The sequence below is a fragment of the Motacilla alba genome, unplaced genomic scaffold (assembly GCF_015832195.1).
Source record: "Motacilla alba alba isolate MOTALB_02 unplaced genomic scaffold, Motacilla_alba_V1.0_pri HiC_scaffold_28, whole genome shotgun sequence".
NCBI lineage: Eukaryota > Metazoa > Chordata > Aves > Passeriformes > Motacillidae > Motacilla > Motacilla alba.
Window position 1 is genome coordinate 1933167 of NW_024037374.1, and position 16668 is coordinate 1949834.

At 51.1% G+C, this 16668-nt stretch overlaps 2 pseudogenes; one reads left to right on the top strand and one right to left on the bottom strand.

Moving 5' to 3' along the window:
* The window catches only part of LOC119696322, a 2199709-nt pseudogene that overhangs the window by 1054917 nt on the left and 1128124 nt on the right, over nucleotides 1–16668 (bottom strand).
* The window catches only part of LOC119696323, a 1148804-nt pseudogene that overhangs the window by 55645 nt on the left and 1076491 nt on the right, over nucleotides 1–16668 (top strand).

Sequence of the window (16668 nt, forward strand, 5' to 3'; positions counted from 1 at the left end):
ATGGCACAAAAAAACCCTCTCAGAGATGTGGTGTGGAAAGGAAACCCAAAGTACCTTAAAAATCTTGAGTATCTCAAAGCATTAATGAGCCCGACAGAGTGCCAGTACAAAGCTCTCAAGGGACTCATTAAAGCAGATAATTGGGACCATGATTGCACAAACCTCTCACAGAGTCTGTACCAAAAGGGCAATACCAAGTACCTTAAAAAAACAGAAGTACCTTGAAGCATTAATGAGCCCCACTGAGTGTCATTGCTGATAAAGGCTCTCAAGGGATTTAATAAAGCAGATAATTGGAGGCTGTGACTGCACAATCACTCTCATCGAGTCTGCATCAAAAGGGAAACACCAAGTAGCTAAAAAGCAGAAGTACTCTGAAGTATTAATGAGTCCCACTGAGTGTTGTTACTGACAAAGCATCTCCAGGGACTAATTACAGCAGATCATTGGAGGCCATCATTGCAGAAACCTCTCAGAGACTCCAAAGCAAAAGCCAAACCCAAAGTCCTTTGAAAAACCCTGCAGTCCCTGGGAGCATGAAGGAACCCCCAGGGCCATTCCTGGGCAAGGCTCCCCAGGGACTCCTTCCAGCAGATCCTTGAGGCCACTGGCATGTGGGCTAGGGGGGGATGCTGAGGGCAGGCCAAGGGGCTGCCAGTGCCCAGCCTGGCTGGGGCTGTGCCAGGAAGCCCCAGTGCCTCAGGACAAGGTGTCTCCTGCCAGCCCTTGGTGGCACAGAGCCTGCTGTGCCCCAGGGCACCAAGCCTTGGCTTCTCTTTGTCCCCCACCTGTCATCACTGCCTGCAGTTCTCTGCTCTGCCTGGGGCCTGGGGACACTTTCTCAGTCGTGTCCCTCCCTGGGACCCATTAAAAGTGCAAGAAACTTTGGAGTGTGATTCTGACTTGGAGTTCTGCAGAGGTTTCTTCAGCTGCCTCTCAGGTACTGATGTTCAGGGCGTGAGAACAAAGCCCCAGAGGCTCATTAAAGTCCTTGTGCTGTGTCTGTGCTGCTGAGCTGGGCCGGGCTCCTGGCACAGAGGCAGCTGCTGGGAACCAAGAAGAGCTTGAAAAGCACATTTCTCTTGCTGAGCAGCTCTTCTGCCAGCCCAGCAGGGCTGGGGCACTGCCTGCAGCCAGCCCGGGCACAGCCCCAGAGGCACAGAGAGCTTCAACCAGTCAGGGCTGGGAAGTGCAGAGAAGTGCCTGGGGCAGAATCCCTGCCAGCCTTGGCACAGGAACCTCTGGCTGCAGGACATGCAGCTGCAGCTCCTGCAGTGCTCGCCTAAAGCTGGAACATCCCAATGCCTACAGACCCTGTGAGTACATTCTCTGATTGTCTCTTGTGCAGAGCAGCCAGGGGTGCCCAGGGCTTTCGTGCAGAGCAGGCTCCTGCAGCCCAGGGCGCTGTGCTGGGGCAGGGACTCTGCTGCCTGCCAGGGACAGCTCTCAGCCAGCCCGGGGAGCTGCTCTCATCACTGGGGGGGCAAGATGTGGGTGGAAGAAGACAGCTGGTAAGGCTTAGAAGTGTTCTCCTTGTGTGGTGAGGATGTTACATTGTTCATGACTGCTCCCAGCAGGACATTTTAACTCCAGTACATTTCCAAGTAGATTATACACTGAGCACAGTGAGGCACTGGGCGCATAAAAAAGGAATATTTGCTTTTTAATATACTGCTCGGGGTTGCCTGGATAGGAAATTGCACATATATATTCACCTCCTCAGTTCAGGTGGAGAAAAAAAACAAACAACTTTGCTCTCAGATATTACTAAACCAAGCAGTGACAGATATCAGCACAGGTCCCCATAGAGGCAGCATTCAGTGTCGCTTTTCCAACCTCCTCAGGGTTGTTCTAAGGTTGCCATCAGAGCCTGCAGAGCCAGAGCTGCCCCTGGGCAGTGCCTGAGCTGGGAGGGGTCTGCAGGGCAGAGATGAGCCCCCAGGGCGGGGCTGGGCTCTGGCAGCACTGGCAGGGCCCAGCCCTGGCCACAGGGAAGCAGCTGCTGGCAGGGAGGGACAGCTCCAGGCAGCAGAGCCCTGGGCAGGCAGTGGGGGGGAAAGTGCCTGAGGCTGTGCTGGGATATTTGAAGTCCTCTCCAAACCCAACTATTCCATGATTACTTTTTTTAGAGATCCCCTTTGCTAAGGCACCGCAAATGTCGAACAGCAGCTCCATCAGCCACTTCCTCCTGCTGGCATTGGCAGACACGCGGCAGCTGCAGCTGCTGCACTTCTGCCTCTTGCTGGGCATCTCCCTGGCTGCCCTCCTGGGCAACGGCCTCATCATCAGCGCCGTAGCCTGCGGCCAGCACCCTGCACACGCCCCATGTTCTTCTTCCTGCTCAACCTGGCCCTCACTGACCTGGGCTCCATCTGCACCACTGTGCCCAAAGCCATGCACAGTTCCCTCTGGGACACCAGCACCATCTCCTACACAGGATGTGCTGCACAGGTCTTTCTGACTGTATTTTTTATCTCAGCAGAGTTTTCCCTCCTGACCATCATGTGCTACGACCGCTACGTGTCCATCTGCAAACCCCTGCACTACGGGACCCCTCCTGGGCAGCAGAGCTTGTGCCCCACATGGCAGCAGCTGCCTGGGCCACTGCCTTTCTCTATTCACTGCTTCACACGGCCAATACATTTTCCCTGCCCCTGTGCCATGGCAATGTCCTGGGCCAGTTCTTCTGTGAAATCCCACAGATCCTCAAGCTCTCCTGCTCCAAGTCCTACCTCAGGGAACTTGGGCTCATAGTGTTCTCAATCTGTTTATGTTTTGGTTGTTTTGTGTTCATAGTTTTCTCCTATGTGCAGATCTTCAGGGCTGTGCTGAGGATCCCCTCTGAGCAGGGACGGCACAAAGCCTTTTCACCTGCCTCCCTCACCTGGCTGTGGTCTCTCTGTTCCTCAGCACTGTCATGTTTGCCTACCTGAAGCCCCCCTCCCTCTCGTCCCCCTCCCTGGATCTGGCCCTGTCAGTTCTGTACTCCGTGGTGCCTCCAGCCCTGAACCCCCTCATCTACAGCCTGAGGAACCAGGAGCTCAAGGCTGCAGTGTGGACACTGATGACTGGATGCTTTCAGAAACATTAAACTGCTGGCCAATTTCTGCCAATCACTTCTAATAAAAGTATTCTTTAATACTTCTTGTTGGTTTCATTTTGGAGCTGATTTTTCTTTGGTTTTTTTTTTTTTCATATTGTCCACAAAAAATGTCATTGTTTGTGCCATTTCTCATTTTGTTTCTCTCCACCTTTCCTGTGGCCACAGAACTTGTCAATGAATGGCTGTACTCTTGCAGGCTTTACAGGAACTAAAGGATCTCCTAGCAGAGTTTTCTGCAGAGATGCCCTTTGGTTGCCTCCTCTGGAGCTGCAGCAGCAATGTCTGTGTGCAGAGCTGGGGGCAGATCAGTGCTGGCCCAGCAGCTGTGCCCAGCAGCAGCAGCAGCACTTGGTGTTGCCAGTGCTGCTGCCGGGGCCCTGCCCCGCTGCCCTGGTGGCCCTGGTGTTGCTGTAGGGCCTGAGTGCTCTCGGGGCCGGGCACAGTGCTGGGGGGTGGCAGTGCCGGGGCTGCAGCAGGGACAGGCCATGGGCACTGCTGGGGCAGCGCTGACGCCTCAGGCCAGGGCCTGGGGGCTGCAGGCTCCTTGCCCAGGCTCTCTCAAGAACACAACCCATGCCAATGTTGAGCACAGAAAACCCCCGTGAGCAGCCCCAGGGTGGCCGTGGGCAGGCTGGGGGCAAACAGCATGGCTGGGTGCTCTGCAAGGGCCCTGGGGCACACGGGAAGGAGCAGCAGAGCAGGGGCTGATCCATCCCCAGTGCGCTGCACAGCCCAGGGCAGCGTCCCAGAGCGTCCTCATGGAGCTGCCAACACCATCCCCCCTCTGCAGCCCTGGCCTCTCCCCCAGCTCACACAGGTGCCGCATCCTTGCAGGCACAGGCACGGCAGCACTGGCTCAGGAGCCCCTGTTTGCATTGCACACAGCAGGCGGGAGCACCCCCCATGCTGCTGCTGTGGGGGACATCAACCTGAGGGAGCACAAATGCCATCAGCCCCTGGGGCCAGCAAGGGCTGGGGGACAGCAGGGAAAGCACTCAGCTTTGTGCTGGCCTCTGCAGTCAGCCAGAAAGTTTGTTCCCATCAGCTGGGAGTTTCCTGTCCCACTGCAGACGCTGTTGCTCAGAGCCAGGGCTGCCTGGCAGCCACCCCCAAACTGCCCTGAGCATTTCCTGGGCTTCACCTTTGATTTCTTTACTCTTCCCTTGCCCAGATTTCTTCTTCTTTCCCAGCCCTGTTCCCATGCCCTGCAAACAGCCCATCCCTGTTTGCCCTTTCTTCTCTGGCCCCACTCCTCATTGCAGTTCCTGACTTGGCACCATGGGAACGGCCCTTGGGGAGCAGGATCATCCTCCAAGTGCTGCAGCAATTGTCTGCAGGCTCCTGCAGTGCCCCGTGCTGCTCCCCTTGCCAGAGGCAGCCCAGGCCAGGGGTGCCCATCTGGGCTGCTGTGTCTGCCTGTGGGGCTCCCTGTTCTGGGCAGTGAGGAGGAGCTGCAGAGGCTCTGCAGCACTGACAGGATGGGCTTTGGGGCTGGCAGGAGAAGCTGAGGCACCTGGGCTGCTGGAGCTTCTGAAGAGGAGGCCCTGGGCTCATCCTGCCACTGCTCCAAGGGTGGTTTCAGAGAATCTCAGAATCAGCAAGTTTGGAAAACACCTTGGAGATCATCAAGTCCAACCTTACCTTTTCTAAGCCTCTTCTTCTCCAGGATAAACAACCCCAGCTCTTTCAGCACTCCTCACAAGACCTGTTTTCCAGATGCCTCCCCAGCCTTGTTGCCCTTTTCTGGACATGCTCCATCCCTTCCATGTCTGTCCTAATTGGGGGGCCAGAACTGGACACAGCACTCGAGGTGCTGCCCAAGCAGTGCCCAGCACAGGGCAAGAATCCCTGCCCTGCTCCTGCTGGCCACACCATTCCTGATGCAGGCCAGGAGCCATTGGCCTTCTTGGCCACCTGGGCACACTGCTGGCTCATGTCCAGCCTGCTGTCCAGCAGTCCCTGCAGGTCCCTTTCTGCCTGGCTGCTCTCCAGCCACTCTGTCCCCAGCCTGTTGTGCTGCAGGGGTTGTTGTGGCCAAAGTGCAGGACCCGGCACTTGGAACTGTTAAACGTCACCTTGTTGGATTTGGGCCCTGGATCCAGCCTGTCCAGGGCCCTGTGCAGAGCCCTCCAACCCTCTAGCAGATCAACACTCCCAGACAACTTGGTGTCACCAGGGTTCCATGAGGCCCCAGAGTGTCCCAATGGTCTCCATGATTCCATGAGGCCTCCCAGTGTCACAATGTCCCTTTGGTTCCATGGGACTCCTTCATGTCACAAAGTCCCTCGGATCCTTGAGGCCCCACAATGTCATCATGGAACTGTGGTCCCCAAGGCCCTGCCGTGTCACAGTGGATTCTTGGTTCCATGAGGTCTGGCAGTGCAGCAATTCTCTCCCAGGTTCCACAGTGTCACAATGATCTCTTGGTCCGAAGGGCCACCACGGTGTCAAACATGTTTCCTTCATTCCAGGAGTCCCTGAGGAGCAGCACTGGCCCCTTGATTCCATGGGACCCTGCAGTGTCACCATGGCCCCATCGTGACACCAGGTCCTGCTCTGTCACAATGCTCTGCATGGTTCCACAAGGCCCTGCAGGGTCACAGTGGCCTCTTGGCTCCATGAGGCCTCCGAGTGCCACAAGGAATTCCTTGGTGCTGCAGTGTCACAGTGGAGCCCTGGTGACACAAGATCCTGCAGTGTCCCCAGGGTCCCTTGGTTCCATGGGACACCACAGTGTCACAATTGTTCCCTCGGTTCCCAGAGCCCTTGCAAGGGAGCCATGGCCCCTTGATTCCATTGTCCCCAGGCTCTCCCAAGGGTCTCCTTTGTTCTGCAGGCCTTGTGGGGCAGGGCCAGCACCTGTGCAAAGCATTGAAAACAGGCAAGTGGCCCAGAGAGGAGGCTGCTCTGTGCCCTTGGTGGCATGGACAGAGCAGGGAGGGGGCCCAGGATATTTGTCCCTGCCAGCCTCTGTCCCCAGGCCTTGGCAGCCCTGGCTGCTGAGCCCAGCTTTGCCCTGGGCTGAGTTTGGCTCTGGCCCAGCTCCATCCTCCTGCGGGGCTCAGGGCCTGTTCCTGGCCATGGCCAGCCCTGGCCGGCCTCTCTGCTGGCCCAGAGGCCGGCAGAGCCCGGGGCAGGGCTGTCTGTGCAGCCCCACAGGTGCCAGGGGCTCTGCAGGAGCTGGCAGAGGCTGCCCAGCAGAAAAGCCATGGGGCACAGAGAGATCCAATCCCAGCTGGGCACCCCAAGGCACAAGTGGCACTGCCTGTTCATGGGCACACAACTGATATCTGCCTGGAATGGGGCACAGGTGTTAATACTTGAACATGTCGTATTATAAAAGCACATCTCCATCAACCAGATTATTAGAATACTTTTTAACAATTGCAAAATTTCCCCTCTAGGAACAGAAATTTCCTGGAAATACTGATTGCAGGACAAGAAATACTGCAATCATGTGACTTGTGTTTGCAAAGAGCAAATCTAGGCAGAATCGGGGCAGGGAGGGTTTGGGGAGACCTTGGGATCTGTGCTGGGCACAGAAGGTGTTTTCCATTGCTCTGAGACTGTCTGCTGTGGAAGGGGGATTTAATATGCAGCAGAGGAATGACTTTTGCATTTGATGGAGCTGTGCCTTGCCTTGGCTTTGTTGGCTGACAAGAAATGAACATCCCTCTGTGTCTCGGGCAGCTCCTTCTGCAAGGAAAGCAGGTGGGAGTTGGAGCCAAGGAGCTGAAAGCTGCAGGTGCAGCCTGGGCTGGAGGGAGCTCAGATTTGCACAAGGCTGCTCTGAGTGCCAGGCCTTGGATGGGGGAAATGGTGGGGTGGGGGTAGGGACAGAGTCTGATTGATTGTCAGACAATAATATTTCAATTCAAACTGCATGAGGAGGTATTTGGACTCAATGTCAATTGGAGATTGCACATATCAATGTATTACCAGGAAACAAAACCTAAACAGGAGCAAAAAAGAATTTCCTCACTATCTTTGTAAGTATAATATATTCCGTTTGAATACACTGCTGGAATCTGTCTAATAACCACAAAAAAATTTGGAAAGTGAAATTAATTTATTCCCAGAGGCTTGGCCTGTTCAGGTGTTTGGATGTTCATGAGCCCTGGGACACTGAATTCCTGCACTGAAGAGCTGAAGGCTGAACAAGCCTCTGCAGCAGTACAACTCAGCAGCAGCCTCCAAGTTGCTGAGGATGTCAGCAGCCCCCACTGAGGCCATCCCTGGCCAGAGCCCGTGGGGGAATGGGCAGACAAGGAGAGCGTCCCTGGGGCTGGGCCAGCACAACTCAGAGGCACCAGCGGCTCCAGCTGGGAAATGGAGTGTGGAATGGGGCTGGGAGAGCCCTGCCTGGGCTGGGCCAAGCAGGACACTCAACCGTGACTCCCATTCCCCAAACAACTCTCTCAGTGAGACATTTCAAAGGAATTGCAATTGTTTGTGTTCTCTGAGTTGGACTCCCTGGAGAAATACCACCAAGAGATTCTCAGCAGCCCAAAACAACCAAACAGCCTTTACCAGGAACTTTTGAAAATCGGAGAAACTTAGGCAAAAGGTTTAATAATGACATTGTAGAGGTTTTGGTTTGTAAATTTAAATTGTTTTAATTTTGAGATGTCCGAATTATTGTATTGATGAGTGTGTTGAGTTTTATTGTTGGTTAATTATTTATGTATTTATTATGTTGTGAGATAGGATTGGGAGAAAAGTAAAGTAGGCATAAAATTTTAAATGGGGATAAAGAAAGTTTTATTAAAAGTAAATAAATGAAAAAATGTAATAGGCATTAAAATAAACTCTTTAAAACTCATTTGTTTTCATTACAATGGTTTTTTTACAGACAATGTAAAGAAACTAAACTAAAACCTTCTAGTTAGTTTACTATTTCTAGAATAGTCTTTTTTTAGTTTACTTAGTGAGAGAATTCTTTCTTGTTAAGGTTAAGGAGTTTTTTTTTACAAGAGAAAAAAATGTCTTTTTTGGTTCCTAATTTTGTCATGGATAACAATTGTCTGGGGAGCTTTGTTATTGTGACGTTGTTCCTATTGCTACAAGCTTTTATACAGCTTGCTCATGGGCCATGTCCACTTCTGGGGTATTGTTTTAAAGATGAGTTGTTTAAAGGGAAAAGTTTTTATTATTGATTTTTTAAATTATTTTTATCTCTGGGAGTAGAGATTTCTCCTAGGGGTACTGGATTACTTTTTTTTTTGATTAAACTTGTGTTGAAATTCCAGTTATTTTAACAATTGTTTATTTCATTATGGTGGTTTTTGTTTGATATTAATTTGAATATTTTTATTTTTTATAGTTTTATGTGGTTTAAAAAAATTGGTTTTTTCTTTATAGTTTATAAGAGGATTTTAGATTAAAGATTAAGGTGTTTTTTCTTCTTTTTTAATTGGATTTAATTAACTCTTTACTGACTTTGATGGTTTCATGTTGGTTTTGTATATGCTCGTATATTGTTTTTCTTTTACTCAAGGGAGTATTGAAATATTGAAATGGTTAACACCTGACCCACAAGTAAGTTGAGGTGGAAGTTGTGGTTGGGTTGTGTTCGGATTGGTTTTCTGGCAGGTTTTCAGCTTGTTTTGTGTTTAAATTTTTAGTTGTAGTATTATTTTGTGTGGGTTGTAGGTTGTAGGGGTTTTGGTTTTAGTTGTGTTGGGGGGAGGGGACTTGATGGTAAGATTTGAATAGCTGTGGCTGGCTTTGTTCTGGTTGGGGTTTTGTAGCCTCTTTTGTTTTCCTGGTTGGTAGTTGTTGGGGTTTGGTTTGGTTTGAATGGGGCAGATGGGAGGGGGGCAGCCTGGGGAGGGGGGAAGGGGCTCAGCCCAAGGCAGGGTTGCTTGGTTTGGTTTGGTTTGGTTGAGATGGGGGCTGGCACTGGGACCCACTTCTTCTTTGTTGACTGGAGAAGAAAGAGGAGGTTCCTGGGTTTTTGATCTATAACATCTGTGTTTCACAGAGGCATGTTGAGCATCTTAGTAGTTTAACAGATTGTCAGTTACACAACAAGTTTTGTATTACTTTTCAAAATTTTTCTCACGTCAAACTACAACAGACATTCAATCAACAAAAAATACTTCTCCAATCATTGACTTGGCTCATTCAACTTCACAAGCTCTAAGCCTGTTCAATGTAATGTTAATCAAAATTTGCAGGTACACAGAAACAGAAGAAGACAGAGAAAGAGAGAAAGACAAAAAAAGACCCAGAGAAGCACACACACAGCTGCCAACTCCTGGATTCCAGCAGTGTTCAGATAGAAATTCCAAGAGGAGGTAGGGTCAGGATGTGTGCTTGCCTCTTGGTCAGCTTTAAATACCCCTTGGTCTTCCTGGGTCCTTCCCCCAGGTGTGACTTTGGGTCATGACCCAAGTGCCAGCCCCTTATTAGCTAAAAACTCTCAAACCTTTCTGTCTGTAGACTACCCTCAGGCAACTCCATGCAGCCTTCTGACTCCTTCTCTCTTCCTTCTGTGGACCAGCTAACTCTTTCCTGCCCCTTGCACAACCACATGAGCCTGTCTCTCCCTCACACGACATCTTCCCTTTTCTGCCCCTCACACAACTGCTCAGCTCTTTTTCCCCACAGCACAGCCTGCAGACTGCAGTTGATTCTCGGCCAGCTAACCAACTCCTTTATAGACCCACTCTTTATAAAACACATCCTATTAAGGGCAAGGCTTTTCCCACTCTTTGGGAATTAGTCCAGCTGCAATTTATCAGGAGCAAGATAGCCTTCAGCACTATCTCTGTTCTCTTGACAATCTGTCCTCCCACACTCTGAGATTTCACAGGCAGCTCTGTGATGTCACAACCCACTCTGTCATGTCTCAGCCTTCTCTGTGACATCACACAGCTTCTCTGTGATGGTACAGAGCCCTTATCTACGATGGCAGAGTCTTCTCTGTGGCCTCACAGCCTGTTCTGTGATGTCACACAGCCATCCTGTGATGTCACAGCCCACTTTGTGACATCACAACCTGTTCTGTGATGTCACACAACCAGCCAATGAATGTCCCAGCCTGCTCTGGGATGTCACATCCTGATGTCAAAACTCACTTAGCATGTCAAACAGCACCTCTGTGGGCTCACAGAACCACCCTGCAATGTCACAACACCTTCCGTGATGTAACACAGCCACCCTGTAATGTCACAGTACACTCTGTGACCTCACAGCTTGCTCTGTGTTGTCACGCTGCCACACTGTGATGTCACAGCCTGCTCTGTGATGTCACATAGTAAACCAGCGATGTCAGAGCCTACTGTATGGTGTCACAACCTGGTCTGTGATGTCACACAAGCACAGAATCACAGAATCACAAGGCTGGAAGAGACTTTTAAGATCATCAAGTCCAACGCATGTCCTAACATCATCTCAACTAGACCATGGAACTCAGGACTATATCCAGTCTTTTTGTAAACACATCCAGGGATGGTGACTCCCCCACCTGCCAGGGCAGACAATTCCAGTACTTTATCACTTTTTCAGTAAAAGCTTTTTCCTACTATCTAATTGGGATAAATTGGTGTGATTCGTGCTGACAAAATTGAAACAGTAATCAATATTGATACAGTAATTATTAATTGGCAATAACAAAATGGTTAAAAAGGGAAATGCCAGGAAGAAGGGAGGGGAGGGATCTGCTCCCCCCCTTTCTCCTGCAGATGTTCAGGACAGGAAGGAGTAAGAGATAACTATTACTAAATTTATCTGAAAGAGAGGGAAAACTTGGGTGGAAATCAGGAACATGTTAATTGGATGAGATTTATTGCTTTAATGTTAGAACATGGCATTAGCTCATATAATGTTAGTTTTGGCTCATACTATACCAGCTTAGTGCGCATGTGTAATCCAAAGGTGAAATAAAGGACACCTGAGGAAGAGGAGAAACCTTCCTCAGACGACCCCCAAAGAGTGCTGCGACCACCTAAAAGGGATGATGGCACATGCGTGATGATGGTGATGATGAGGGTGGAAATACGAATGTGACAAATCGAAAATGGGAGGAGATGGTGATGGCACACAGCATAAAAAGAGAATTGTAACTTGATGACCTTGTACGTGAGGTGGCAGGGGTCCCAAAGCCCTTGCACTCCGTACGCCACGGTAATTTTCTTACTTATGCGTTATTATCAGAACCAGATTATTCCTCATTTTACCTAATTATATTGTCAATATTTTGAGTGTATTCAATGTTATATATTCTTAACTACTTCATTAAAATTACTGCTATATTTTATTCTGTTTGAGGTGTTGTTTTTTTTTTTGTGATTGGATAATTGGGCAAACATAACACTGGGGTTCCAAGGCAGGGCAAGGCTGGACCTGCCCCTTCCTTCCTCACACACATGAAATGTTTTGAGCCAACAATCTGCTCCAGTTTGTCATAAGTGGGAATGTTGGAGGTGGAACCCCAATTGGGGCCATGAGCACCTGGCTGAGAAGGACAGTTCTTTTCCATGGGAAGGAAAGCACGGAGCCTTCCCCAGTGTTTTGGAGACAGATGGGAAATGACCCTTGTGAAACCACTGCCAGCCCGACTTGTTCTGGCAATATTCCTATTGGAAGAATCCTTGCACAAAAAGAAATTGGGAGGTGAAATCCCAATTCTGACCATGGGTGCCTGGAGGAGAAGGAGAGTTCTTTTTCATAGGAAGGAAAGCATGGAGCCCCAGAATTTCAGCAGCAGATGAGAGGAGAACTTCAACGTGCCAAGGTCAGCTGGACCAGTCAGGCATTCCAGGGGAGGCCAAACCAGCCAGACCTGTTCTGTGTTCCCTTGGTTTCATGGGGCCCTGAAGTGTCACAATGGTGCCTTGATTAGAAGAAGACCTGCAGTGTCACCATGGACCCTTGGTTCAATGGGGTTCCACAGTGTCACAATGGCCTCTAGGTTTCATAAGGCCCTGCAGTGTCACAATGGTCCCAATGATTCCATGGGGCCTTGCAGAGTCACAATGGATCTTTGAACCCTGAGGGTTTGTAGTGTCACAATGGTCTCCTTTGGCTCCACGGGGTCACAATGAACCACTGATTACAGCAGTGTCACCCTGGAGCTTTGGTTCCATGCAGCCCTGCAGTGTCACAGTGGTCTCCTTTGGTTTCCTGGTATCACAATGGACCCCTGATGACACGAGGCCCTGGAATGTCACAATGGACCTTTGGTTCTATGCAGACGTGCAGTGTCACAAGGTCTTCTTGGTTTTACCAGGCCCCACAGTATCACAATGGTCCTCCTGGTTCTGTGGGGAACCCCAGGGTCACAATGGTCTCCATGATTCCATGGTGCCCCTCAGTGTCACAATGGCCCCTTGGCTCCATGAAGCTGTGAAGTGTCTTAATGGTCTCTCCATGGTTCCATGAGGTCTTGCAGAATCACAATGGACCACTGGCTCCATCGGGTCTCACAGTGTCACAATGGTCTCTTGTTTCCATACGCTGCAAAGTGTCATAATGGCCTCCATGGTTCCATGAGGTCCCATGCTGTCACAATGGACCCTTGGTTGGATGGGGCCTCACAGTGTCACAATGATCCCTACATTCCATGGAGCCACACAGTGTCAATACAGTCCCCTGGTGCCATGAGGCCCAGCAGAGTCACAGTGCTCTCCATGATTCCATGAGGCCCCACAGTGTCACAATGGTCCCTTGGTCTCACAGGGCCCCACAGTGTCACAATGCTCCCTTGGTTCCATGGGCCCTGTGCTGCTGCATTCCCCCCTCCCCTTCTCAGGCCGCCCTGCCAGCTGAGAAATGCTCCTTGGGCCTCGGCCTTGGCCAGCAGCCCCTGGGCTCAGCTCCTCTGCAGCTCATCACAAACACTGGCTGCCCCAGGCACTGCTGCTGCCCAAAGAGCTCCTGCTTTCTGTAGGAGCAGCCCTGGGAACTGCTTTTGTTCCCTCAGTGCCACAACATCCCTGTTCTCACACTGCCAAAGAAAGCTGTTGATGCCGAGTGCGGCCAGGATGAGCCATTGCTGGGACTGAAGCCCCTCTCTTGGGGCCCTACAAACAGCACTCCAAAAGGAGCCCCTTGGAGCTCTCGTGGGCCAGCGACTCCCTCTGAGTGGGGCCTCTCCCAGCCGGGAACTCTCCCGTTTGCTGCACTCGGGGATCCCTGAACAGCGACAGAGCCTGGGCCGATCCCCCCACTCCTCCAGGCTCAGCACTTCACCTGCTGGGGAGATGCCAAAGTCTCCACAGGGAGCATTTCCTGCCCTCAGGGGAATTTCTCACAGGTGCCTTGCACTGACTCTTGGTGTCTGTGTGCACACAGGAGTGTCTGTGCTGGGGAAATGGGGCAGAAATGCTGCTCTCTGAGGGGCTTGAGTGCCTTGGATAGCTGAGTCAGTCAGGCCTGTAGGTAAGGTTAGATCACAAGGTCCAAGCTAATTTAATTGCTGCTAAGAGTTCTTTTGCTAAGTTGTTAAGTTTAATAGAAGTTATAACTAATGTAAATATTGTTAAATGTTATTCTTCTTTTAAATTGTTGAGTCATAGGTTTTAGGTTAAATCCTGTAAAGTGCAGTCCTTTTGCTAAATTGTGAGGTTTAAGGTAGAAGTTAAGGTTAAGGTATAAGTCAAATCCTGTTAACTTTGACCTCTGTTAAGCTTTTGGGCCGTATTCCTTTTATCCTTTCCTCACTGAGCTTTTGTCACACACACACACACACAGAGGAACAGTTCTCGGTTCATTTCTGGTTTGATTGTCTGGATTTTGTTTGGTTTCGTTGTTGCTTTGTTTCCTTGCTGTGCCTGAAGTGTCCAGTCAGGAGCAGAGTGACTCTTGCCAAGAAACTTCATGGTGCTGTCGCTGAATATTAAATCTGGTTTTTGCTGCTCCCTTGCCAGGGATTTTTTCAGTGCTCCCAAGCCCTTGTTCATAACAGGGTGAAGGAGCCCTGGCCCAGGCTCTGGCCCTGGGAGACAGGGGGACACAGCTGTGGGGGTCCCTGTCCTTCTGTCCCACCCCCCACAGCCCAGGCCCCCCGTCCCCGTGTCAGGCTCTCGGGTTGATCTCGTGGAACATCCTCTGGGGGAGGCTACGGCGCCGGGGCAAGGGGGAGCCACGGGGACAGGGAACCCCGCTGTGCATGAGCTGCTTTGGACTGCTCTAGGGGGAAATGTGAGGGGGAGCTAGGACAGAGTGACCTCCCCAGTGACCTCACACAGCCCCTGATGTCACACAGCCACCTGTGATGTCACACTGCCTAATCTGTGATGTCACATAATCATCTCTGTGATGTCACACTGCCTTCATGTGATGCCACACAGCCCCCTATTATCCACAGAGCCTCCCTGTGATGTCCCCCTGTGATGTCCCCCTGTGATGTCATACAGCTGCTCTGTGATGTCACAGAAGACTCAGTGTTGTCACAAAGTAACACTGTGATGTCACAGCCTGTTCTGTGATGTCACAGCATGCTCTATGATGTTACACAGCCACCCGGTGATGTCATAACCCATATACTGATGTCACAGAGCCACTCTCTATGATGGCAGGATCTGCTCTATGGCCTCACACCCTACTCTATGATATCACAGAAAGCTCTGTGATGTCACAACCCCCTCTGTGATGTCACAAAACCCTCTCTGTGATGTCATACTGCCACTCTCTAATGTCACAGCACACACTTGGACCTCACATCCTGCTCTATGACGTCACACAGCCATGCCATGATGCCACAGCCTGCTCTGTGATGTCACACTGTCCCCTCTATGATGCTCAGTGACATCAAAAAAAAACCAACTCTGTGATGTCATAGCCCAACCTGTGACCTCGCACAGCCCACACTGTGCTGTCATCCAGTGCCTTTCTGACATCACAGCTGCTCTGTGCCCCTATGACGCAGCCATAGAGGTGCCGCTGTGACACAGCCCCCTCAGGGACATGCCACAGCCCCTGGCAGTGCTGAGCCCCTGTGAGCTCTGTCTGTGCCCTGCTCATGTCCCTGAGCTGCCCTGGCAGTGCCCCAGCCCTGCTGGGCTGTGCACAGGAGCTGCTCCTGGCCAGAGCTGTCTCTCTGCAGCGCTGCCCTTGCCAGGAGCTGCCTCTGGGCCAGGAGCCCGGCCCAGCTCAGCAGCACAGCCACAGCACAAGGACTTGAATGACCCTCTGGGGCTTTGGTGCTGTTTGCATCACACTCAGTCCCTCAGAGTGTGCTCAAAAAACTTGTCAAAAGTCAAAAAGATATTGAAACACAGAAGTTTCTCATACTTTAAATAGATTCTTCTGAGGAACAGGACTGATAAAGTGTCCCCAGGTTCCAAGCAGAGCAGAACACTGGAGGCACTGATGCAGCTGGGGACAAGCAAGGGAAAGGTGTCTCTGGTGCTGAGCAAACCTGTGCCTCTGTCCCTGCAGGCTGTCCTCATCCCCCGGCTGCCCCACCTGGCTGGCCCCTTCCTTTGCTGACAGCTCTGCCTCCTGCCTGCCTCTGCCTGCCCACACAAAGCCTTGGGCTGCTCCAGGATCTTTCTGGGGCACATGCTGCACCACAGCCCTGCCCTGGCAGGGAAATTCCTTTCTCCTGGTGTCCAGTCTGGACCTCCCCAGCTGCCCTTGGTGCCATTGTTTCCTTCTCATGCTTATATCCTCTACGAAGAAAAGCTCCAGCCTCTCTGAAACCACCCTTCAATCCCTGCAAGGCTACTCCTGTTCTGTCCTCAGTCTCCACACCACTGAGCCCAGAGCCCTCAGCCTCTACCTGCTGGTTATGTGATGGGGCCTCCAAACCCCATCTTGGGAGATTTTTGGTTCCTTTCCAAGATCTGTGAAAATGGGAAAATTGTGGTCAAAGTTATTTTCTCCCAAATCTTGCAGTGACAGAACAAGGGTCAATATGTTTAAAATGAATGAGGGTAGATTGACATTTGTTGGAAGGAGGAAACATTTTACAGTGATGAGAGTGGCACAGAACTAATGTGGCTTCTGCTGGGTTTCGGGGTGTCCCAGCGGGCTGCAATGAATCCGGATAGCCCAGCCCTGCTCATCATGGCTTGTCTGAGTTCCTAGGCAGGTGTCAGCCACAGGCTGCCTTAGCAAGCTTCAGTGAAATCATCTCTTTAGTGATTATCAGCTCATTGTGTGATTTCAGCCCTTAGCTTGCTAGGTGCCACAGGCAGGCAGACGCAGGGAGAGAGAGGAGAAGCGCCGTGTGAGGTTCCGCAGGAAAGTCTTTATTAGGATCTTCTATGAAGGTTCTCAGAGACAGCTCTTCTTACAAGCTGGGCAAAAGTAGCCCTTTATATAGGTTACAGGGGTTTTAGAAATTGTCCAATAGTAAGGGTCAAAGGAAAGTGACCCATAGTCTTACAGGGAGAGAAGCAAGGGTCCAAAGGCGGAAGAGAGGGGCTTCTAAGGTCCAGTCATCATGACTCGGCATTTCCTACCTTAGGCTGCTGAACGCCAGGGAGCCCTTGCAGGCCCTGGGCCTGCTACACAGGAGGACGTGGAGACCACCAGCCAGGTGTCTTCCCAACAAGGAGCACAGGGAATGTGGGTAATCAGGGCTCTTCCCAACGTGGGTCCTCCGATGGAGA